The sequence below is a fragment of the Octopus bimaculoides genome, chromosome 20 (assembly GCF_046866305.1).
Source record: "Octopus bimaculoides isolate indiv1 chromosome 20, ASM4686630v1, whole genome shotgun sequence".
NCBI classification, from domain to species: Eukaryota; Metazoa; Mollusca; class Cephalopoda; order Octopoda; family Octopodidae; genus Octopus; species Octopus bimaculoides.
In genome coordinates, this window is record NC_142947.1 from 9,694,013 (window position 1) to 9,721,512 (window position 27,500).

The 27,500-nt window shown below is 33.7% G+C and overlaps 1 protein-coding gene across 4 annotated transcripts in view; it reads left to right on the plus strand.

The window, feature by feature from the left end:
• The window catches only part of LOC106874755 (uncharacterized), a 75,318-nt gene that overhangs the window by 15,243 nt on the left and 32,575 nt on the right, over positions 1 to 27,500 (plus strand). The window contains exon 2 of one of the 4 annotated variants that reach the window (XM_089337990.1): positions 13,748 to 13,817. The exons of 2 other annotated variants lie outside the window; for them this stretch is intronic. The gene's annotated coding sequence lies outside the window, so the exon portion shown is untranslated. Of the gene's footprint in view, positions 1 to 7,658; positions 8,083 to 13,747; positions 13,818 to 27,500 lie in introns of those variants that run through there. One more of the 4 variants, XM_014922593.3, reaches the window with a different exon arrangement.

The window sequence follows — 27,500 nt, forward strand, 5'->3', positions numbered from 1 at the left end:
ACAGTTGTAATAAGAAATTATATAAAAGACAAGGGAACAAGAAATTATGTGACGAATTTTAATAGCTTACAACTGTTTTTGCTATAAGATGCAATGCATTCATAGTTGAGTGCTTGTTTATCACCTTTTGATTTCATCAGAGCTGATGCAAGTGCTTATCTATGAGTGCATCACATCTTACAGCAGAAACAACTGTAAGCTAATGAAACTCATTACATGATTTCTTGTTCCCTTGTATTCTATATAATCTCTTATTACACTCTATACTAGACCAACACTTTTCTCTAAGCATGTGTGTGTGTGTGCATGTGTGTATATATATATCAAAGAAATATAAAAATACATCAAAGAAATATATATATATATATATATATATATATATATATATATATTGGTACATACTGGGCTATATTCAATTGAAGATATCCTTCTTGAAAAACTTGACCTTATGTGTAATCAAAAAATGCTACATTTCTATAACTGAAAATTCAAAATGTTAACATTTTTTTCAATTTAAAATAGAGAAGAAACTAGCCATGTGTCTCCTCAACCGACATGCCTGCTTTAAAATACCTTCTCACTGTATGAAAGAAAAAAATGAAAGAATGGAAAAAAAAAATAGTATTGATTTTTCAACATTTGTGTAAAAGTTGTCTCTTACCATTTTGGGTTTTTTTTGTTTTTTTTTTTCTGTTTTGGAAACTTTTTGAAATATATGAACATTCTCTGTGTGAACTATTTTATAGTTACTTAAGATTTTATAGTCTGTGTTTCCTCAATCATTTTATTTGAACTGCCAAATCTACTGGCAAAATTTTTTTTCTAAATTGTTTAAATACTGAGTCGACCCATTAAGATTTCTAATACTTTCTTTTTCAAGATGCTAATATTTTGAAGAAAAAAAAAACATCTGTTTTTTTTTCTTTTCATATATTCTACGTTTAAAGTTCAAACATACAATTTTATTTCTTCCTTAAAAAGAAAAAGCGAAAAACTCTTACAGAGAGATGGACTGCCATTGTTATCTCTGGAAAGGCACTTATTTCTACTTACTTTAGTTTTTACTTTGCTGTAAAGCAGGTACCAATGAGGAAACCTCTATGCTACTGCTCAGCTGGCTAGAAATAGTAGTTAAATACTTCTCAGATCACCCACTAATGTCTTGAAATAATATATGCTGGATAATAAGGCGGTGAGCTGGCAGAAATGTTAGCATGCCGAGTGAAATGCTGAACAGTATTTTGAATTCCGCTTAGGTCAACTTTGTCTTTCATCCTTTCGGGGTCGATAAATTAAGTACCAGTTGTGTACTGGGGTTGATCTAATCGACTGGCCCCACTCCCCAAAAATTTCAGGCCTTGTGCCTAGAGTAGAAAAGAATATATGTTGGATAATGTGGTACTGAATGCACTGTACCAAGGGGAAAAAAAAAAAAAAAAAATTAATAAACAAAAGAATGGGGTGGTCATAGGTGGAATGCCTTTGATCATAAATCAATCCAATGAGGTCTGATCTGGAGCTAGACATCAGCAGTTATAGGTTGTGCTCAACATAGAAATATTAACAGCAATAAGCCTTGCTTACTATCCAGAATAATGCTGCTGGAAAGAGTAGGAATATGAATGACTTGATTTTAACCTTGAATTATCACTTGTACATATTGGTTACGGAGAAAAACAAATTTGGTTCCTCTGATTTTGAATGTTGTTGATGTTTGGCCCCAGGTCAATCCTTTGTAAGTAGACGTATGACCAATTACATGCCAACCATGAGTGTACAGGGTGTCCACAAGGTCTAGGTACATGGAGTAAATAAAATCATAACATAAAAAATTAAATATAAGAAATAATAATTTCTTAAAGTATATGTTAATCCCCATGTACCCAGACTTTGTGGACACCCTGTAGAATATCCAGAACCAAATTATTATACAATGTTTTCCTCCCTTTCCAACACAACAGAGTGCAATTAAGGAATATTTGGCTGCTATTTCTAGTAAGTCGAGTGACTACGTCGAGGCTCCTTCCTTGGCTTGTGGTTATAAATGTAAAAACAGTGAAGTAACGACTCCTGGCAAAGTGAAAACCTGTAACCAGGAGTCAGTCATTAGCTTCAGCTATTTCACTTCACTCCTGTCGATAATGCTCTTGATAAAGGCATGAACATCACACAATCACATTGCCTGTTCTTTTATACTCCACCTGAAGCTCTTTGTTGGAAATCAATACACTTTCGTTTTATGTGCTTATGCACACACACTTACACACACAGGCACACACACATACACATAGAATCATACACACAGCAGATATAGACATATATGCGTTAAGTTCTTAATGTTGGCTTACACACTTCCTCACAGCTGATCAATATTTCAATTCGGAGTGAAAAATGTGACTCGATATAGTCAACACGTGATACATGGGCACCTGAAGACAGATAGAAAACGTCCTAATCGAAATACTATGGAAAAAAAAAAAAAAAAAAAAAATGAAAATAAAGGAATAAAATAATAATCAAAATTAAATTTTAAAAATTAAAAGAAATATATTTTGAAAATTAATGTGGATTATTGATCTGTAGCATTATCTCACTTAAAGATTACTGATGCAACAGCTATATCATAACTTGTGTCTCACTATAGGAGTATATATTTTGTGTGTTATATGTGTGAATGAGTGCATGTGCAGAGCATATTTGTGCATGTATAAGTGTGCCTGTGTGTGAATCTCTGTATTCTAGTATTTCTTTGTAAGTTTGTGAATTTATGCTTGAAAATATATTAATATATATTTCCCCATTATAGTAGCGAGTATGCATGAATATCATAATTTACGTTTGATTAACGATTTTCATTTCCATTAACAACAAAGCTGATACTGTTTGTCAGGGAGTGGATATTTTTCCCCCTTTATATTTGACCCCACCATGTTAGTGAGTATATATATGTTTTATATGTGTGTATGTATACATATGCATCTATGTACATGAGTGTGTGTGAGTGTGTATAATTTATATATTTAACAAATCATATTATTTTCAGATCAGAAGAAAGTGCATGTGGTTGGATCTGAACCCACACTCCTCGTGAGTGAAATAAGCTGAGCAGAAAGCCTTTAACCGATGCTATGAGATTATCATGTAACTCCTTTGCATAAGGGGGTGGCATGGCTGTGTGGTTAAGCTCACTTTGTACCCACATGTTTTCAGGTTCCCATTGCACAGCACCTTGAGCAAGTTCCTTCTACCATGGACCCAGGTTGACTAATGCTTTGTGAGTGAATTTAGTTGATGGAGGCTGTGGAAATCCCATGAGAGATGTGTGTGTGTATGTGTCTTTGTGTTTATGTTTGTTGCCCATCACTGCTTGACAACCAGGCATCTGTGTAACATTGCAGTGTGCCAAAAGAGACTGATAGAATAAGTACCAGACTTTAAAAACATAAGTACTAGGATTGATTTGTTTAACCACTTTCAAGATGGTATCCTAGCATGGCTGCAGTCCAATGACTGAACAAGTGAAAAATAAAAGATGTATATCACTTTCAGCATTTCAAACTGAATGTTGTTCCCCAGTTCATAAGAGACTACTAACCGAGCCAAACTCTTATAAAATGTATAATCAAGTGATGAATCTTTGACTTGGTTGCTGGTGTCCAACATTGAAATAATTTGAATATGCTCTTCTAGTTCATGTTATTGACTGATGGTATTTCAAGTAAGATTCTCTTATCTTCATTATTTGCCCAGATGAATTCTCAAGGGGCCTTTTACATGTCTGTAAAAATGAAAAGCAAAAATTCAAGTGACATAAAAAAAAAAAGGTAATATGAATATTTAAAACCTCTGTGTGGCTTTTATTTTTTGACATCTAGTGTGTATGTATAAACATATCTGATCATTTTAGTGTTAATGATTCTACCTATAATGACTTTTAATGTGAAACTGACAACAATTTGAATTTCTTTTTAATTATCTTGTTCTGCTTTATGTCTGCCATGAGTTTATAATAGAATCTACCTCTAGCAAATAGGTTTCTGGTGTTTCTGTTGAGGAAATGAATACACAGAAGTATACTTAAGTCCTGGTTAAAATATATGCAGAAATACCTCGATATACAAGTTAATTTGTTCCCAGAGATCACTCGTAAAACAAAAACTTGTGAAGCAGAGCAATAATTTCTCAAAGTAATAATGAAATTTTATACCCTCATTTTACTCCATCGCTGTGTAGATGCATCAGAAATAGTGTTGCCACATGTTGCAACATTGCCACACACACAAAGTGGCTGTTTAACATTTTTATATTTATTATAAAATAAACTTGTAAACCCGGGGTCTCATAAAGTGAGTCCTCATAAAGTGAGGTATTACTGTATGTACTTTATTTCAATAAGTATACCTTGATTTATCTTCAGTTTATTCCATTTATTATTGTCATTCATCATCATTCATCATTTAATGTTCATTTTTCCATGATTGCATGAACCAAATAGAGATTTTCTATGGTTAGACGCCTTTCCTGTTGCTAACCCTAACCTGTTTCTATATCCCATATCCAGACATGTTCTTACAAGGAAGGCTTGAATAAATTCTGAACTCAGACCACTTCACATCTCATTATTCAGTGTTTTGTATCTGAATGCTTGCCTCCAATGGGAGTATTTGGTGGTGCAAGTACTGATAGGTTCCAACAATACATCAAAGATGAGACGCCTTGTTGGAGGCTTCTAATTGTTTTTGTCTAGTTTGTAAGTTGGTTAACTCCCAGTATAATGATGGTTTATATCTGGTCAATTAATCACAATTTAAGTGGTTTGTTATAATTATTGAGATATAATTAATTTTCATGACAGCACTTAGTAACTCCTTTTTCTTTATAGTAATTGGCTACTTTGTCAAATGTCAATTTGTTTAAAGATATATTTGTTTGAAATTCATTTACACCATTAACTAGGCCCATACTGTAAGCATTTCTATAAGGATTTTATTGCATTTGTCTAAATCTGAAGTGGTATCTAAAAGGTTAACTATGCTTATGTTATTGTCAACTACATATCCAAGCCATCATCTCTGTACAGTCCTATAGCTAAATATTTAAATCTTACTTAAAATATGTCTAACATATATAATTCAATGAGCTTGCAAATTTCCTTGTCATGCAGAGCTCACAAGCTGACATCAAACCGATCATTGATATATTTTATTCATCTTACATCCTCATTCAATAAGAGTGATTTTCTGGAATGCATAATAATCTATATATCACTGTCATTTGTAGTATATTATATTCTTACAAATTTCAGTTCTTTGAAGACAAGGGTTTTGGTGATGGACTTTGAATGAGATGAATATCATCTGCTTTAGTCTCTCATATTACTGAGCCAGTTAATAAATATATACATATAGAAGCATATTTGAGAAAAGTACTCAATACGAAAAGTAAAGTGTATATAAATATTTATCTGATTTGAAATCAAACTTTTCATTTTCATATTGTTAAGTATTCAATTCGTTTTTACATTTCTAATTATTCAAACAGTTGAAATGAAGGTTAATAGATTTAGATTTAAGACAGCTGTAATAATATATCCTGTCTTTAAGATTGTTGCTTCCTCTGTCCAGACATCATACTCAACACAAAATTTGAATCAGAATCCAGATTCAAAGAAAAACTGAAATAAGACATTTTGGGCATTTGGTCTGAAACTGCAAGACATCACCTTCCTGCTGCCTTCTCTTGAGCCATTGAAAGACTGAAATTAAACCTGCAAATGATCAAACATTTGTTAATTATTGTATGTTAAGCGTTGTATGATCTAGCATTCACTCAGAGAGAGGTCCCTTAGTTGCCAACAGATGTAATAGTACAGTGAACTTTTTCCACCCTGATCTTACTTTGGTAATTATACTTTCAGAACAATTCTCCCAGCTGCTGATTAGATCACCAAAATGACAGAAGCCTTCAGTTCCCTCAAATCACATTTCTCAGACTCTTATCATTTCTTCAGTGAGGCTCAGCGTCTGAAGATTCTTTCTCACCACTTCATCCCATATCTTCCTGGGTCTACCCCTTCCACAGATACCCTCCACAATTAGAGCTCAGAATTTCTTTACACAGCTGTCCTCATCACATGACCAAAACAGTGCAGTCTTCTCTCTTGCACACAATATCTGATGCCTCTTATACCTGTTTTTCCTCTTAATTCATTTACACTGTCATGCATGCACACTGACATTACCCATCCAGCAGAGTATGCTAGCTTCATTTCTTTCAAGCTTTCACAAGTCCTCTGTAATCAAAGCCCATGTTTCACTGCCATGTAACATGACTGTATGTACACTGATTAATAGTTTTTTCAATCCAGAACATCTTGCACTTTTGACCCTCTTATAACAGAACATTATATACCCCCACCCCCATATATATATATATATATATGGGATCATATATATATATATATATATATATAATATATCTGTGAGTGTATGTATGTGTGTGTGTACACATTCTTCTCATTTGTATAAATTACAAAGTATAGCACCGAGTACCTGCTAAGATTGTTGTACATTCTCAGGGATTAAATATCTATCCACTTAGATTGTATTGCCCAAATTCATGTATCCGTAGACATACATTTGGAATCTAGAGCGTAAATATTTGCAGCGTTAGCAGTATGTATGTTGATAACTTTTTCTTTGTGTACGGTTTTATTTCACACTACGTTGTAAGTGAAAGATTTATATTGTCGTATGAACCTGGAGATTATGTACCAGATTCTTTTATTGACATAGTTTATGTATTTTTTCTGCTTGCTTGTGTGTGTCCCTATATAATGCTGACAGAAGTCTGGTTGAGAATATCTGGAATTGACAATAATGTTACCACGTGAGTAATCAGTTCCTTCACACGTAGTCACACCTGCTCGCATATAACTGTGTTGCAGTTACACTAGTACAGGTACGAGCTACACTTTTTGAGGGAAATATAACAGCCTCGACTCTTGACTGGTGCTCTGGAATAAATGGTAAAGTCATCCTCAGCTCGAACTGATCTTGGAAGACAATTATGGTAAAATTAGTGATTGTTAAAAAAAACAGAAACTAGCAATAACAGGAATTACAACTGAAGAACGATATGTATACAACTTATGATACCGGATATTCCATACTTCAGCTGTTAACTGAAGATCATGATGGCTTTGAAACCTTTCAGCATCACTTATTTACGCTATACATACAGGATATGAGAGAAGAGATAATTGCGTTTTCAGGAATTGATTGGTTGGTTTTAGGTTCGCATTGAATTTTTTCCTTGAATGGCTATTTTAGTTAACGGACCTACCATCATCGCTACAAGCGGTACCGAAGGGAGAATTCTTACTGCTCGTGTGTGTGTGAGTGTGTGTGTGTGTGTGTCTTCCGGAGAAATATTGCAATAAAAAGGGGAGAGGGTTGACGGGTGGAGAAGAACGAGTACAACGAACTGCTAACTACACTGCATCCACAACAGTACGACTAGGTAGGAGAATGTAAAACGTTGATTGTACGACACCTTTTTCATCATCTTTTTTTTTTTTCCGTCACTCCCTCCCTACCTTGTCCCCTTCATCTCCACTTTCCTTCCTCTTCAACAGATAGATCAGTTTGACTTGCTTCAGATGCTGCTGTCTCTTGTAATGCCATGGAGATTGGCATGTGTTTGGCTCTGCTGTACCGTTGTTGACTGTCGTTAGTTAACAACCACCCCACCACCGATACCACCCACTCAATCTCTCTCTCTCTCTCTCTTTCTCTCTACTCCTTTTTGCCTTTCTCCTTCTACATCTCCATCTCACTCTCACTACCTCTTTCTCTCTGTAGCATTCATCCAAGCATCCATCGATGCATGCATCAATACAACTCCTCTATTCGCAGGAACTGCTACCTTAAAATGCAGTTGGAAGGCACATCTACATAATAATGTTGCTTATTGTACGTGAATCCGTTTTAGTTGCCTGGCACAATGTACTTGTGTGGAGTTAATAGGCACTGTACACCACTGACCGAAAGCTTGTTCACACCGAATATCTTGTGTGTCGGCGTAAGTATAGATGTGTTCTATACATATACACAAACACACACACACACACTATATATATATATACATATATATATATATATATATATATATATATATATATAGACGCAGATGTATGGAAATGTTACTCCTGTTTTTATTGAATATCATCGTCTGAATTCTGAACTGATTGATTTTTTTTTTTTAAACTACCGATGAATGATAAAGAAAGGGACATGTTAGAAATCAACTAGTAATTGCGGTTGGTGGGGTTAACATTCTGAAAAAATATATATACTTCATTTATGTCGGGGTATGCAACCGTCGTCAATGTATCGACGAAGTGATGCTGTGTTGTGTGATGATGGTTTGTGTTACTGAATTGCCTTTGATGTTGATGTAAGGTTGTATTATGTAGCAACGGTATATATATATATATATATATATATATATATATATATATATATATATATATATATATATATATATATATATATGTATGTATGTAATGTCGTTAGTTAGCCGTTGGAATCTAAGTAAATCAATAGTTTTAATAAACGGGAGATGATCGGTGTATTGTTGGAAACGTCCTCATAACGTATTCACTACGGAAGGAAATTCCTACTCGGGAGACTGAATGTGCTTGTAAGCCTTTTATTCTGTTAGTTGAAAAAAATAACTCACACGAACACATACATGTATATATTCCGTTTTTCCCCTTTTATTTTCCTCCTTTCCGTTGTCATTGTTCGAATAGCAGGTTCTATTTTCTAAGGTATCACTGGTTTAAAAGTGAAAGTACGTACGTACGTACGTACGTACATACATACATACATACATACTTGTGTGTGTGTGTGTGTGTATTTACATACAGAAATAACGCTACCATCCTTGCTGCAATCAGACCGAGCAAAGCATGTTTTCCCAGACACTATACCACTTTCATTTTAACTTCATCACATAAAGGGAAATTTTCACACTCTGTTCTCTTTGGTTTTCTCCTATTTTTCCCCCCATTTCTTTAATGATGTGTTTTTGTGTGCAGGTTTATATGTAATTTAAGAGAGATAGCTTTGAATGACTATATATATATATATATATATATATATATATATATATATATATATATATATATATATATATATGAAGTATGCTTGTGTGTAATCTGTTAATTTAGTATTATTTGTTATGCCCCGCTTAATCCCTTAATCTTCATTCCTCCGGATAGCCTGTAGTTGTTGTCACATCTAAATAATAATAATAAAAGAAAAAAAAAAAGAAAAGAAATCTTTGATCGAAATAGTTATATGATGATAGTGATGATGCAGTTGTATAGATGTTTATTACTGACAAGTTGAGCTATCCACTAGTGGAGTTTCCTATTTATTCAGTATTGGCTGCAGCTCTAGACTATTTCCATTTCATATATATATACACAGACGCATGCACACACACACACACACACACACAAATCACTTGCACACAACCATATCTATACCAACACACACATATCAAATCTACTTCCTTTCCATATGTGATATTTATAGACACGGGACTCGAGTTCACATGTAAAATGTCAGATACACTGTTATGAGCTCGCCGTTTCGATTCTTGCTGGGAGGGGTGTTGTCAGGTGCTACACAGGTGGTGTCAGGTGTGTAGTAAATGATGGGTGGGATCTACAATATATATACATATATATATACTCGCACATACACTCATGTTCAAGATACCTATGATTATTGTGAATGATGAAGGTTTTTGTTATGTATGGGTATGCGTGTACCGAGAGACGTTTCAAGGAATTGACAATACTAGCACCACAGATAATGTCAAATCAGTCTGGGTAGTAGAACAGCTGTCTTTTAAACCGAAAACGGCCGAGTTCAGTCTCAAATTTTGTCATCCATCTAGTGCCTGCTTTTGCGTATTATTTATCTAGATTTAACTCACATGTCATATTTATTATATTTCTAACATACTTGTTGCCCCCCCACCTTTTTTTATCACGGTATCCCTTTATATAAAATGCCTTCTGACAAGTAATTGCCAGCATCTTAACTAGGACACTTATAAAATTTATTTTCTTAAATGTTATTTTCAAAAACCTTGAGACAAAGTATAAATTGGATTAAAAAATTTTTTTTAACATTTTATCACTTTTTAACGTCTATTTATTTAATTTATATATATATATTAACATGGGTTGGATAGTTCTGCAAATTCATGTCTGGATGCATTGCTGGAGCATGGTATTTTTACACTTATTACTCAGCTGTTAAGTAAGAGTGATGCATTTTTGTCCTTCCCTTTAGTTAGGATAAATGAGATAAATATTACAACGTGTATTGCCTAGGGGCTTGAAAAAAATAATATATCTGTGAGAATGTAATGAAATCTCCACAAATTCAGCGATTGATAACGTAAGTCCCTCCAGTTACTTAATCCTGATTAATATAAAAAGATGAAAAGGAGGTGAAGAACAGAAAGGAAGAGATGAATACGAAGTATGCAACTCTGTTAGTCACTTTTAAAACGCTTATACACCTGGGTGAATTTATAAGGTGAGGAAATTTCATTTGCCCAGTTTAATCAAAGGCTACTGATTTGGTTAAGATTAAAAATATTGTTAGTCATATCTTTTTAAAGCTTAATACCAAGCTAATTTATAAGGAAAATGCACACACACACACACACACACACATGCGCGCGCATACACACACGCATGGCTGTGTGGTTTCAATCTCTATCTATTAAGTCCACTCACAAGGTTTTGGTCAGCCCATGGCTACAGTAAAAGACATTTGCCCAAGACACCATGTGATGGAACGAATCAGAAATCATGTGGTTGGGAAGCACATTTTGTAATGACACAGTCACACCTGTCCTGCCCATCGCCTCTCTCTTTATATATATATATGTGTGTATGTTTGTTTGTATATATATATATATATATATATATATATATATATATACATATATATATATATATTATTCAAGACTGTTTGATTCGGATTCTGTGCTACTTCAAGTTTCGCAAGCCCCTAACAGAGCTATGATGATAGACTAAGAAGTGATTCATGATACCAGAATTTTCGGCTAGAGTCAAATATCGCATACGACTCCAAATCGTTGTTTGTGTATCCACAAAGGTTGAGTCAAGACCGACTAGTTTGTACTCACATCAAGTTGTATTAGCTGTAATAATGAACTCAAGCCAAACAGCGATATTTTAAAATCATTTAATATATTTCAAAAGTATTTTTGAAATGTTTTAACTGAGAAAGGTTTATGTAAAGGATACATTTCCAATTATATATTACGCAAACCTGTAATGTACATATTAAATGATTTCCAAAGATCACGATTTAGTTTGACTCATTATTACAACTATATATATATGTGTGTGTGTGTGTGTGCACATATGCATATACGCAGTAGGTCTCTCTCAGTTTCTGACTGCCAAATCCTCTCCCAAGGCTCTGGGCCATAGTAAAAGAAACTTGCCTAAGGTATGGTTATGAAGTCTGCTTCACAAGTCTGATTCAGTCTAAATGTGTGGTATCTTGAGCAAATATTTTCTACTATCTTTAAAGCAACCGATGCCTTGTGAGTGGAATTGGATGACGGAAGTTGTATGGAAACCAGTCATATATATATATATATATATATATATATATATATATATATATATATATATAAATATATATATATATATATGTACATAAGTATGTAGATGTGTGTGTCAATGCATGTATCTGTATTTGAACATTGTCATTTCTCCTTATTTGTATAGGACGATATATATATATATATATATATATGAACCGCATGGCTTATATATATAGTAGGCGCATGGCTCAGTGGTTAGAGTGTCGAGTTTATGATCGTGAGGTTGTAAGTTCGAATCCTGGACTGGGCTGCGTGTTGTGTTCTTGAACAAGACACTTTATTTCACATTGCTCCAGTTCACTCAGCTGTAGAAATGAGTTGCTACGTCACTGGTACCAAGCTGTATCGGCCTTTGCCTTTGCCTTGGATAACACTGGTGGCGTGGAGAGGGGAGGCCGGTATGCATGGACGACTGCTGGTCTTCCATAAACAACCTTGCCTGGACTTGTGCCTGAGAGGGTAACTTTCTAGGTGCAATCCCATGGTCAGCCATGACCGAAGGGGCTCTCAGCATATATAAACCTATGTAGTGGACATAGAAATATGGTAAATTGAACTATTTCTCAGTAGATTGAAAAAAAATGATGAATAACCTTAATCAATTTCCAAACCTTATTGATTTGTAATCAGAGATGTCTACATCATTTGACCAATCACAGAGAAATAAGCCACCAGCCTGTTTATGTACACAACAAATCCAGTAGTTTTGGAGAACTGAAGTCATTAATTTGCATACTGTGTTCAACACATATGTTATCAGTGACCTGTGAGTAGGAATCTCAAACCAGTCAACATCAAGGTATGAGGAAATATATATAAACTTATATACATCATGTATGTATGTATGTGTATTTATATATATATATATATATATATATATATATATATATATATATATATATATATATACGAAAGGTATTGGTATCTAGAAGACCCTACAATATCTTTATATGTCTTATTTCTACTTTCATTCTCTTATTTCCCTCTATATTCCCTATCTCCTCCTTTTCCATAATAATTCGAACCCAAATATTTTCTCACACCGTCTCTGATGAAGGGATATCCATAATATCCCAGAAACAGCTGTAAGACTATTTCATTTCATTACAAATGTCTTGAAAACTCCTCACATATATATTGTAATATATATATATATTGTAATATATATATATATTGTAAATGACAGATGATGGTTCCACAACTTCTTGCCGAACAACCAGCACAAATGATTTGTTTATAGTGATCAAATGTTTGCGCTCACTCCCTCCATCAAATTGACATTATCTGTACAGGTGCATGGTGTACCACATGGCGAAGCAATCCTAGAGCAACACAAAATGAAGTGTTTTGCTCTAGAACACACCACCCAATCTGGGAAGCAAAACCACAGCCTTGTAATCACGAGTGTGACACCCTCACCACTAGGCCATATATGTATGATATGTATGTATGTATATTTATAGGTTTGGTGATGCAAACATGAAAATAGAACACTCAAAACATGAGTATATATATATTTTTTTATTAATAATTGGCAGTAACTACAGAATGACTCAAAGGCTGAGGGTATCATGCATTGACACTTATTAAACTGATTTGATAAACACTAACACATGAGACTCTCATCCCTCGAGTCACTCTGTAACTTCTGATTATTAATTAAAAAATGTATGTACATATACATTTATGTATGTATGTGTATATATATATATATATATATATATATATATATAATTTTAAAATCTACTTTTCCATACCTGCTTAGCCCAATATGATTTGTTGAGTTATATGTTATCTAAGAGAATCTTTTCCATTGTGTAATCATGTTGAATTTATCATTGTCCTCATTAATATAACCTTGATTGAGACCCATGTCAGTTATTTCACCAACTGGGGCATTATTATTGATCAAAAATTTCTTTTCAATACCTGGTTTGTTCATCTTACTGCCAAATTTTGACAGTATATTTTTCTTATGTATGTAAAGTTTGACATTTTTTTGTTTTTTTTACTTAAGTGATACTTGGAATCCTTTGAACTTTGTCCATCATTATCAGTGAAGAGTTGCAAGCCAGAGGATGTGCTAGGTAGGCACAAGGGAATTCTTAATTACTTGATTCCTTGCATTGGCAATTACGCATATGGTATCACTCACAATAAACTCCTTTTGGAATTCTTCCAAAGACATGCTTCTGTTCACTGCTATCAATGTGCCTTCGAAGGAATTGCTTTTATAATTTAGTTTCCATTGACCTAAGATTATCTCTGATGCATGACTAATGATTAATGACTAATGACACATGACTAATGATGTCAGTTTTTTTTTTTTTGAAAGAGAGTACATTGCATAAACCTTTTTTTTTTTGATCAGAGATTCAATGTTGTTCAGGGTAACAAAATCATGCCAAGTGCATATATATATATATATACATACATACGCACACATACACACTCACGACAGGCATCTTTCAGTTTCTGTCTAGCAAATCCACTTACAAGACTTTGGTTGCTCTGTGTTTATTGTGGTAGACAATTGCCCAAGGTACCACACATGTGGTTCAGAAGCAAACTTCTTAAGACACAGCCATACCTGCCCCTGTGTGTGTGTGTACCCATACATACGTATAAACGAAACAAATGTGAGCTAAGACAAATAACTCAGAATAGTCCCTGACTTGTATATATTAAGTAGCATACAAGATAAATACTTCATATACTAAAATTATTTCTGCTTCCAGTGAGATCAGACTCATCACATGGTGGCACTTGGTACCAACTCCAAATGAGGAAGGGAGATAATCTAAAAAATCAAGAATTTTCTGAAATTGACATACCGTTAAGGAAAAGGACAGGCTGAGTGTTTGAAGTGAAGAGGACAGCTTTACACATGTATTTCTGTGTCAGTAGGTGTCATCTGTACACCAGTTGGATAAAACACTGAGATGAATCCAAAAAATAGCAGAATACATTTATGGTCTATGCAATTTGCATACATGAAATGAAAATGAGCTCAGAGAAATATCTCAGAGAGACCTGCAGCGTGTATTTGAACAAAAGTAGTGAAGGCAGATGGCTAAGTGGTTAGGGCATTTGGCTCACTATTGTAAGGTAGTAAATTTGATTTCAAGTGGTGCATTGCATCCTTGAGCCAAGACAATTTATTTCTCATTGCTCCTCTGCACTCAGCTGGTAAAGCTGAGTTGTACTTTTTATTTGAAAAGGCCAGTCTTGTTACATTCTGGGTCACTGTTTTGCACTGTAAACTTCCTCACCTCAGGAAATAAATTTAAATTTAAAGTAAATTTTGCATCTTTCTCTCTCTGTACACAAATGCACACACACATATATATTATGAATTATAAATAATACTCATGTATGTATGTATGTATGTATGCATGCATGTATCCATCCATCCATTCATCCATCCGTCCATCCACCCACCTGTCTACCTACATACCTACATACCTATCTACCTACATACCTATCTACCTACTTACCTACCTTCCTACCTACCTATGGTAATTATATTCACAACCAGCTTTCATTTTAAAGACATCTTCAGACCATGTAAATCAGGTATTTTGTAGTTGGGTATGCAAACTTAATATATTGAACCTTTATTGAATTATCTTATCTAATATCCTATCTTGCCATTTAATTTTCTTAATTGTTCCAAGTAGTTCTTGTAAAGAATTTCATTTGCTTATTGTACCCGTTATATTTTTTTGCATAAGAATATTGAAGTTCACAGTAATTTCACAGCAATTACTACTTTCGAAACTCTGAGTTTTGTGTTGAGCATCTCTGTCCTCCTTTACATTGAATCACAGACTGGTGGAATGAAGGAAAAAAGGTATCTTCAGACTAGAAATCTGGCCTGAGTGTTTGCAACAAAGTGGTCTCCACTAAAGGCACCTAGGGGCCAGGTGGTTGTTTTAAACCAGATGATGGATTAAGTATGCTACCCAAGTAACTAACTCACAGTGTGACTTAACAGCAGTAGTCATCTGATTTTGCTAGTCCACCACCTTATACTCATATATTATTTATGAACCTGGGAAGGGCCTAGTAGGATTTGAACTCAGATTGTAAGAAGCAGGAACAAATATCACAAAACATTTTGCTCAGATTGTAAGAAGCAGGAACAAATATCACAAAACATTTTGAAACACCTCTGCCATTTTGCCCCTGTCTTTACTCTTTTAATGTGAACGGGCTTTGATTTTAGAATACGGCATGCCTACTCCATATAAATATAGTCTCAAAAGAGTTGAAGCTGACATGTTATTACAATTATTACTTCTGAGATGATTATTTTCATCATTGTTACTGATATTCAACCTTTATATGAACTCTCTTTCCTTTCTAAATTACATTGTGTTATGATGAGATCTCTTTTTCTCCTGCTTATATTTACCTAGTAGTAATCTCTAATCACTAAGAGTAGGGATGAGGTTCATCATTTTCATCGGTAGTGTCGTTTTCATGACTATGACTATCCAAGCTGTTTTATCCAGCTAGATATTTAATTTTGTTTTCTAAACTCTAACAGTTTCATGTTGCCTAACTTTCATACCAAGTTTTCTGTAACCTGTTTTTCCTCCTTCTTCCTCAGCTTTGAATTATATATATATATATATATATATATATATATATATATATATATATATATATATATTATTTGCTCAAGATAATTGAGCACTCAACATAAGTTCAGTTATATATTCTTTTAGAATATTACTTATAAAAGTTATATATATATATATATATATATATATATGCCCTAACTCTTCGAAACGCTTAGTTTAGAATAGGGGCAGCTGATGAAGGAAATGTTCTCTATGTGGCCTGTTTGTTTTCTGTGCTCTGTTTATGTTCTGTTTTTCATTTTGTCCACGTTTTTTTGTGACGTCCTGTACCCAGATATGTATCTATATATACCTGTAGTTGTAGGTATGTACATACATGTACGTATATATGCATATACTCACATATTATTTGTATTATGATATATATATATATATATATATATATATATATATGTGTTTCACTCTTTTTTCTGAAGAAATCTCTATGTAGTTGCTTGACCTGTTAGAAATAGCGACCAAATCTTTCTCATAACTAGTTTTCTAAAAAACCAAAAAAAAAAAAAAATGGATATACTGGATAAATTAGTCTTAGATACACGATGCTTGAAGAAGCAAAAAAATAAAACAATGACAGGATGGTCAAAGCAAGAATGTCTCTTATCATTGATTTGTTCAATTAGGGTTGACCTGCAGTAAAATAACAACATGCTATCCATTTTCCCATTATTATATAACTATAAAAACTCAATATTCAAATATCTTCTGTTCAATATATACCAGCAGAAAACATATCTCTTAAGATCAGCTGGGAAAGCAACAGTTCTGTCTCTAAACCACAAAACTTAAGCATTAATATTCACAAAGATTCACATCTCCCTTTCCGCATGTTTAATGCAAATGATTCCAATTTGTCTTTGTTGTTTAACATAAAGATTTAACCTTAGATTAACCATCAACCAGCGCTACAGCAGATCTTCTGTCCACTAACTAATATATATATATAACATGCTTAAGGGAGCTAAAACAGAAACTCTTTCCATCGGAATCACAAGTAGCAACACAAAGGTTATCTCTCACTCAAGCAAAATGTCTCTGCAACAACAACAACAGCAACAACAAAACGTTAAGATTAACTGGTGAAATAAATGTCAGCAGCAGCAGCAGCAGTACTATAACAGTAACAACAACAAGTGGAATTACACCAACAATGCAAGTAAAACATAACTGGCCAATATTACATCAATTGATAGAGTAGCCATAACAACAATAGTAGAAATTGAACAAATGGTTAATTTTCATTAATACTCTGTGATATTATTCTTAAACATATGGTATTACAGTCGTAGTTGTTGCTTTTATCCTTGATTTTTTTTTTTAATGTGTGTTTTTTATAGTACTATCTTTGATGACTGCAGATAATACCATTCTTATTTCTCACAATTATTTCACATCTAATCAGTGTACACTGTATAAGCTACCTGAGAGACAACATCAGCTGTAACTTACACCATTATACTCATTGTCTTTCATATGGCATGTTTCGTGGATGTTCTTTATATTTTCATCCTTCCTTAATGACTGACTGTTCTCTATTCAGAATACTTCCATAAACAAGTAATTTTATCTTCTCCTCCCTTCTTTTCTGCAACCCATCCTCTTAATCACCACCCAACCTCATCTTTATCTCTTCTGAATTGTTTCACATAAAGACTGATTTCGATCATAGCACTTAGTCTTGGCATTACTTTATTTATTCATTAATTTTGTTTTTTAATCCTTTTTATGGTTTTGTTTTTTTTCTCATTAGAATAGTGGAGTGGCAGAAGTATTTACTTTCGCTTTCATTTGATATTTTCCAAGTTCAAATTTCACAAGGACCAACTTCGCTTTCCATTCTTCTTAGACCGATTAAATCTGAATGAGTCAAATACTGGAGTTGATAATTTGATAATTGACAGTTTCTTCACTTTAATTATTTTTTCATTATATTTAGAAATCAGAGTTTTATTATTATTATTATTATTATCATGAGTTTCCAATAGTTTCTTAAAGGTTTTTTTGCTGCACCAATTCTATGACTTTTAGTCATGAGCAGTATTGTTTCTGAAAAAAAAAAAAAAGATAGGAATATTATTTGTATTGCATCTAATTTGGAGCTTTCATTGTTCTTTTTTTTTTGTTTTTTTTGTTTCAGTGTGTTGTTCCTGCTTGGTGTGAAAGCTTTCACTGTATTGGGGGGTAATTGTGTAGAATATGTGTTGTGTAATTTGTGTTAATGTATTAGGTGGGTAATCTTTTGGATTTGTGATGTGAGAGTTATGTTATTGAATCGAGAGTGTTTTTTTTTTTTTTTGTAGGATGTGTGTTATACCTTACAGGTTCTTTTGGAGGAAGGCATGTATAAACATAAACACTTATAACATTTTATTTATATTCATTTTAATTACACCTACTGCACTAATTATTATTAATCTCATTTTTAATCTCATACCCTGCATTTTGCTTATTTCTGTTTTGTGCTGCTTCTAATTGGATGGCTTTTCAGCTTCATTCTGGGCAATTTTTTGGATAGGAGGGACCATGGTGTTTATCAAAGTGCATAGTTTTCCCTTTCTGCCTTTGATTTTAATACCTCACTGGATTGTTTTTTTTTTTTTCTTCGTTATCAGTTTGAAAAGCCATACCCCAGAGTATTATGGCCATGTTATAGTTATTTTTTAAAATCAATTTGGTCTTAAAGAAAGGGCCAGGCTCATTGACATCACAGGCCCTCCAAGATCTGTTGAGATTGATGGCATTAACATCCATCTTAAAGTATTGCAAGTTGATGACTGCGGGAAAGACATGTGCAAGAAGAGAATTCCGGAAGAGCAACATTTTGGGATGGAAGGACTAGGTTTAGAGATTAATGCAGGACCTGGTAGTGGAGAAAGGGCTTGAACACAATATCATCAAGGAGAGAAAAAGGAGGGACAAGTGAGTTGAGAGTGCTTGAATGTACAAGACCACCCAGCTCCAAGGAGCAGAGGTCATTGTAGCAGTGGAAGAGAGAGAGGGAGCAAAAGAGAGTAAGTGTGTGTGTGTGAGTGCAGTATATCTGTGGGCCAGAGGTTGGATTGTGTTTGTGAGTGAACTCCATGCCAATATTAGGTTTAGGTTTACACCAATTTGTTTTCATCTTTGATGTGTGGCATTATTTGCATAGCGTCCACTGCATATAGCTAAAGCGTCTATCTTTCCAAGGACTGGGCAGACAGAAATGAGATGGTTGACTGTTTCTAAATGTTGATTTTTATACCGTCTGCCACTGACATCAACTTTTTTGTCTAATTATTTTTTTGTTAGTTTTGTAGCTCAGCATTGATCTTGCATGTAAAATGAAACTTCCTGATTCTGTCTTTAGTCCAGAGCTTTGAGACATCATTGGCTTTCATATTTGCTCACTTTCTCTCTGTTAAGTCTTGCAGGATATTTTCTATATTTTATTTAGTTTTTTATTTTTTAGTTCTGCTTTGATTTATATATTTTTATATATATTTTACTATTTTTGTTGTTTCATATATCTAAACATATTTCCTCCAAAATTATCACTGCATCTCCTAACAGTCAAGCTATCTTTCCCTCCACAACATTACCTATTTCCAATTTTAATTAATAGGCATTCTGATGCATCAACACATTTGAAAGAAAATAATTTTTCTGATTCTTGTCTCCCTTGCTTTTGGTTTCAGTACGTGTTTTTCAGCAATGCCTACCTTTTCTCAATACAGGTAGAATCTTCATTAGTTAATGATACTCTACTCACCACATTAAGTTTATTTGTACTTTATTTACATACTTAGCCTCTAGTTTGTACTTTGATTCCTTATATATAAAGTATTTTTTTAAAATTTGTACAATATTCCCTTATTGTATTATTCTATCATTGATTATTTCTAAGTATTTTTATAAAACCACAGGTTACTTTATAATTCTTTATTTGTACCAAGGTTCTCTTTGTATAGGTGTATCATATATTTTATTTCTAAGTAAAATCTCAACCCTTCTAAACTTACATAGTACTCTAGACATTTGCCATTCCATTGTAAACCTACAAAACCCTCAGTGTAGCACTGCTATCCAGGTTAAAAACCACTGATATAAAATGTCTCCAACATCCAGAAGTGTGATATTCTGTTGAAGGTTATCGTGAACAGAAAAATGGTGTGTGATAGGACTGGTTAGCTGGAGTGATGAATGAGAATGCAGCTGTGTGTTGTTCCTCCCAAAATAACCAAATCCATCTAAGATGTTTGATTAGACCATTTATTTACCATGAACTGTATACATTGATTACCTGAGTTACTTACTTGCTGGAGGTTATATTGCTGAATGCTCTAAGTGAATGATGTATGTATGTATATTGTGTTTGGTTAATAACTAGCTAGCCACTTATTTGTGTAGCAAGATGTGAGAGTATTGCATTCATTGTACATGATCAGAGAAGTGCATTGTAGGCGAAGTGATTCTTTTCAGCACAAGCTGAGCAACAACCAAGAATCTTGTGTTTGTCTGTCTTGTCTGGAACCTTCTCAAACCTCTGTGCTGATTGTCCTGCACTTTTATATTTATAGCCATGTCTTGGCAGGAAAATCATGGAAAAATCATCGATCATACAATTGTAGCTAGAATCTGATTGGTTGGAATTCAGGGCAAGTTGCCTGATATGTCATGACCTACTTCTCATTACTGGGCTAACAAGGTTTCAATCCTAAGCTTCACTACTGGTGAATTAACAAAATCATTAGAGAATCAGATGGAATGTTTTACATTATTCGTTCCAGCTATCTCTGCCCTAAGTTAAAATCCTGTCAATGTCAACTTTACTTTCAGTCTTTTCTGTGTTGATTCTTTTTTGTCTGTTTGTCTCTGTATTGTATCTGGGTTGTAACTGTCTAAAATTGTCACATTTTTGCACTCTGATTCAGCTTGATAATTACATAAAGGGTAGGGCGGATTAAGACTCATAGAGGCACTAAGCACTTAAAAGATTTGGGTGCCTCCATATATTTGTAATTCATGATATAAACAATAATAAACCATAAAATAAATTTCTATTTCTCAAAATGAAACAAAACTAACAGTAAAATGGAAAATAATGTTTATTTTTGTATACTTCCACTTTATTTTCCTATCCTTTCCTTGAGTACAAGGATCTCAGGACCCCATTATCTGATATGTCCTTTTCTAAAATAGTAGATTATGAGTTGAAAAATATTTAGCTGCTATTTCTAGCAGGGTGAGCGTCCACTTAGTAGTTCCAATGCTGGCTTGATGTTTGTTCTCTTATACACGTTGGTCCCATTTACTCTCTTTTTGATTAGATTTGCTGTTGTTATGTTGGTGGTGAGTGTAGTTGTTAGTTACATCATCTCTTTACATTCTGAGTCCTGCCAATGTCAACTTTATCTTTCATTCTTCTGTGGTTTATAAATTAATTACCAGTCAATTATTGGATGTCAGCAGGAAACCAGTGGTTGCTGAATGCTGGTGAGCAAAGCCTTGCTCATCATATGGATGGCCTTTTGTGATAGATGACCTCTACCTCTCTGTGTATGTTTGATTCAACATTTGAGAGATTAACATCATCATCGTTTTTACATCCCTTTTTTCTATGTTTGTCTGAGATGGACAAGTCTTGAAGCTGGAATAGCACCCTTTGTCATCTGGCTATATATGTAATCTACATTCTAATATAAATCATATTTAAGGTGGTAAGCTGGCAGAATCATTAGCATGCCAAGCAAAATGCCTAGTGGCATTTCCTCTGTCCTTACATTCTGAGTTCAAATTCTGCCGAGGTCGACTTTGCCTTTTATCCTTTCGGTGTCAATAAAATAAGTACCAGTTGAGCACCTAGGTCGATTTAACTAACTTACCCCTCTCCCAAAATTGCTGGCCTTGTGCCAAAATTTGAAACCAATAGAAATTATATTTGTATCCTATTAAGGACTAGCATATCATCATCATCATCATCATCATCGTTTAACGTTCGCTTTCCATGCTAGCATGGGTTGGACGATTTGACTGAGGACTGGTACACCAGGAGGCGACAGAAGGCTCCAATCTGATTTGGCAGAGTTTCTACAGCTGGATGCCCTTCCTAATGCCAACCACTCCGAGAGTGTAGTGGGTGTTTTATGTGCCAGCGGTACTGGCGACGGCCACACTCGAAATGGTGTATTTTACGTGCCACCTGCACAGGAGCCAGTCCATCAGCACTGGCAACAATATCTTTTTCAAAAATACTATCACATCCCTCTGAACGTATTCTGTTTCCATCAGAGTTGATTTGTGGACATCTATTGTTACTTAATCCATTTCCCTACAAAAACTGTGGGTTTATTTCTTCTAAGAGTTACAAAAAATTAATAAAAATTACTTGCAAATTTTTACAAAGTACCAACCATCTTGTTTTGGTTGCTCTGTTACATCAGAAAGATTTCTTTGGTAATATTAAAAATATCATTTAAAAATATTTATTCCATTACAAGCAATTATGTTCCACCTCAATACTGAATGACATTATCTGAGAACTTAAAGTAATAACTAATTATGTTTCATAAACATTATCAGTTTTAAGTTAAAAGCCAGAAACTAAAGATGATAAATGTCTGTCCTTTCTTTAGAGCCGTAACCTTTACAGATAAACATCAATGATGCAAATGATATTACTAAATGATGTCTAGCTAGGAAAATCTCATTCTCTCCGATAGAAATAGAGAAAAAAAAAAAAAGCAAAGACAAATAAAACATGCTAACCTCAGGGTTGATTCAGAAAAATTGTTAAATATTCTTCATGCCAACATTCAACCAAGTTCCTTTGCTTCTGGAATTCATGTCAGTATCAGATAACTGACATCTTAAATTGCATTCATTAAGAAATACATCTGCCTGATTGATAACCTCTGGAGCCTTTAGATATGAATTGTTTTCTTTTTTTTTTCTAGCTCTTCTACCTTAGCCACTACAAACTCTTCTCTTTTAAACATACCAGTTATGCTCTATCCACTCTCACAACTACTAAATGTGTCACCTTCTCATTTTGTCATCAACTACGCTGTGTTTTTCTTCTCTATTCTAAAGCCCTACACTAAAGCAGAAAGATATAGCTTAGTTACAAGAGGAAGCCTCAAACTGGAGACCGACCATATCTTAATGTGTATAAAGAACCCCCTATTTTTTTAGGCTTAAAATATGCGAAAAAGGTTTTGTAAGGGATTATAATACTATCCATGTATAAGAAACTCCCATATTTTTTAATCCTAATTTTTGACAAAAAAGGGTTCCTTATACACATTAACCCTTACGATACCAACCCAGCTGAAACCACCTCTGGCTCTGTAGTACAAATCTTTTGTTTTCATAAGTTTTGAATTAAAATCTTCCCCCAAACCTTAGTCACAATTTATGTTCCTAACACTAGCTTAATGATAACTAAGTTATTTTACTAAATTCTTTGTTATATTTAAAATTAAATGAAAGAAACACAGAGCATCTCAAAATAAATACAGTTACGAAAGGGTTAAAATATGGTAATTCAAATGTAGACTTCATTAAAGGTACATGAATGCCAAATGGTGGTGTTGGTGGCAGCAGTAGAAGCAACAGCGGTGTAGTCCTTCTATCTCATGCCTTTGTTTTATTTGTCATGTATTTCTGCCAAACATTTATATTTGCATTAGAGACACCACTAAAGCCATTTCACGTTCTGCTTTTTTAAAAGGCACATGCAAGTTGACACTTTTTTAGCTATAATATTAAGAATATAATGTTTTTGTCTGAAGAAAGAATTTAATCATTAAAAAAGTTTTCATGGCATCTGAGTGTGAAATGTCATTGCTTGGATCGTAGATACAAGTTACTTACAGAACAATCTGAAGTGCTTGAACATCTAGACTTAGTCTGAGAGATCCAGAGCTGATAGAACTGTTGAAGAAGACCAGATGTGGAGAAAGTTGATGTATACCAATTTGAACAAAGAGTGTAAAATCAATGATATTGATGGCTATCCAAGATAAACTTCATTAGTAGACTAATAGCAAAATTAATTTTCTAGTTTAATTTTCCATTGAGCTGGCACAGAGAAATTAATGCTTAATACAGTAGCTTGTTCAGAACTTAGTGGCTCCTGTTTTAAAACATTTAACCATTCGTTTTACGTATTGGATAATATTCCTAGATGACATGCAATTTGTTCCAGGCAGAGAGATGAACTGAAACATGTAGAATTAGCTTTTTCTTTTTATTTATTACAAATCCATTCACATGTAGGTTATATCATAATACGTAACTTGTATTTCATTTTATTGACTGTGAGCAGATGAAGGGAAAAGTTGATCTGGATGGAATTTGAACTCAGAACATAAAGGGCCAGAACTAAACATTAGGTATTTTGTCTGACACTCTGAACTGGAAAAATCTGCAAAGGAACATCCACTGTGGATTTGAACTGAAGACCTTTGAGCTACCATATCCATTCAGCCGTTCTGAGTCTTAAGTATATGCTTTGATTGACAAGTTATTCCTATTCCCTGAATAATAATACCACTGATGGTATTGTCCACCTCCTAGCTAAGTAAATGAAATGCTTTTCTGATATATAATGATGAACTTATTGTATACAGTGCTCAGTTATACAACTGCACTACCTCATAATACCTATTTGCAGTTAAATGAATTAGGCTAATAAGAGTTAAGTGTCTTTGTCAGACATAATCACAATGGCATGTGATAAGATATACAAATTATCGACTTTTCAGTTGACTGTGTTAACAGCTATTTGAAATATAAAATATATTTATTGCTAAGGCATCAGAGGGAAGGCTCCACTTATAACCCTTTTCTTTTTTACTTGGGCCTTCAAGACTGGTAACAGAAAGAGAGTATGAAGTGGGAAATTTGGTTCATATACTTGCAACTAAACATATGGATTATGTTTATTCACTTAAGAGCTTCCATACAGTTTTCATCCATTCAGTTTCACTTACAGAGCTTAAGTCAGTGTAAAATTACAGTAGAAGACACTGGTCCATAGGATCAAATCCAGAGCCATATGATTACAAAGTAAACATCTTAACCACACAGCTAACCTTAACTCCTGTATGAGCTCAGATGTGTGTAAATATGTTTTAAACAATATCATACACACATGTGTATATACTGGTGTAGCCCCTGACCTTTCCAGCTCCTGTGAAACCATCCAGTTTATGCCAGCATGGAAAATGGACATTAAGTGATGAAGATAATGTTGATGATGATGCATATATTTAATCTTTAGTAATTAAGTTTACAAATGGAATCTTGTGTTTCTTCAATTACAAAATTCTTCCTTCTCACCATCACCTGTTTTCATAAATTTATATGAAATCCTTACCCTGAAACTTAATGCCTTTAGTAAAATACAAACTTGTAACTACAGCATTAAGGGTTTAAACCTTATAAGTTGTTTGTTTGTGTGTGTGTGTGTGTGTGTGTGTGTGTTTGTGCCTTTTTTAAACTCTACTAGTGGAGAGTATTATTATAGTGTTGAAGGAACAACCTTTCTGTTCATGTTCGTTGTTTCTAGCTTCAGTTTTTTTGTATTCAATCTTTTTCTTTCTTTTACTGAAAGACAAAGATGGAAGCTGTTCAATGCTTGCTGGGTAAATAAGTTTGATCAGGGTAGAGAGCTACTTAAACAAGTGTCAACATGTTTTTGGTGTTGATTCTTTACTGCTATTCTACTCAGTATAAAGCAGTTACAAAAGAAAGTGATAAGAAGTGGGTATATGTGCGCGTGTGTGTGTATGTAATATTATGCTTATATATATATATATATATATATATATATATATATATATATATATACATACATAAATATATATATATATATATATATATATATATATATATATATATATATATATAGGAAAAGTATGAGAGAAAGAGGGAGAGAGAGAGAGAGATTTACATATGCACACATAGTTTCTCACTGAAAGCAGTAATTTCTAGTAAAAGCATACAAGTCGCAACTTGTATGTAAGTGCTAGAGTGCTTATCAGGTTTTGTTGCAGCCGTAATTGTGTCGTTGTATTGATCTGCTGATTGATTGAAAATCAGTTCGACTTGGAAATTTTTGTGCAAAAATCTACCAAACTAGCTGACTTTCATTGTAAGCTTGTACTAGTTTCTAGTTATGTGGGCAATGCGCGAGCTGTTGCTTAGAAGCTGGCAGAGAAGATTTAATGAGCAAAAATCTCTTGACTGAAAATAGCAGTGAAATTCAAATGGAATAACAAAAAGAATACTCCTACTTGAATTTTGTGTTGTACAATAAGTAATTGTTTAAAGCAGAATAGTTCAGTTTTGGTCTCCTTATATTTCTATGGCAGTAATTTCACATAAAGTAATGAGTTGTCACAAACTACAGAATACCAGAGTAAATGTCTTATTATAGTTCAGTTTTTTATTTTTGTACAATCCAAGTTCAAATCCTGATGAGGCTTGTTTTGCCTTTCATTCATCTGTGATCAATAATTTCAGTACTAATAAGTTTGCTTGATGTATTCAATCAATTGTACTCCATCCCCTACGAAAACTGACCTTGGGCTTATCAAAAGAAATGCAATTACTATTTTTAATATCTAGTTTGGCTCTAAGTGATAAATAATTAATTTAGGGATATTTATAATGGGAGTGTATCTCTGAGGAGTTTTTTTTTTCTGGGAAAAACATAAAATAAGAATGATTACAGACATCATTTAGCCATTTCTGTAAACTACTCCACCATTTCAGTTAACCCTTCAGCATTCAGATTATTTTTTCAAATGTAATACTTATTTATACACATTGTTTTGAATCAACCTTGCATTATCTCATAACTTCAAGTTATCAACCACATGACTGTTTATTTTTAAAATGGCATTGTAGGGTATGTGTGAGAGGTCGGATCTGGCTGTTTTGAACATAAAACAGATAGAATATAAGAACCAGATATGGACAGATTAAATGCTAAAGGGTTAAATTAGTGCATCACTGAAAAGTTGTTCTTCCTATTTTCCTACTGAAAATGGGAATGTTTCCTAGGGTTTAGCTTTTTTTCTGTTTTCTTTTTATTTTCTTTCTTTACACAGGGTTACTCTGAAGTAGTTGGTCTTTAGG